Below are 392 nucleotides of genomic sequence, written 5' to 3'. Positions count from 1 at the left end.
AAGGTCCAAATGCTCTGTCACAGCACAGCTAATCATCTGTCGGTTCTCAATCAGGTTGGAGTAGAATCCCTNTGATTCTTTTACGTCTGTCACTAACGCCCAGCCTTCAGGAGTTTGAAGCTCGTCACAGTCATTCAATTCCAGAATCCTACTTGGAATAACACAGACAAGGTTAGACCTTCCGGATTCCCATGAATGCCGCCATCAATTCTAGCTTATACCACGAAGATTCTGATTAAGGAATCCAAGAGATATGCGCCCGGTCTAGGGTAGAACGGAAGTGGTTGTCAATCACGCGCGTTCATAGGTGAGAATGATAATGAGTGTCATGGATCATCACATTCATCCAGTTGAAGTGCAACGAATATGTTGGAATAAGAATAAAAGATAAT

Source organism: Arachis duranensis, chromosome 9, assembly GCF_000817695.3.
Source record: "Arachis duranensis cultivar V14167 chromosome 9, aradu.V14167.gnm2.J7QH, whole genome shotgun sequence".
NCBI lineage: Eukaryota > Viridiplantae > Streptophyta > Magnoliopsida > Fabales > Fabaceae > Arachis > Arachis duranensis.
This window is presented reverse-complemented; position numbering follows the sequence as displayed.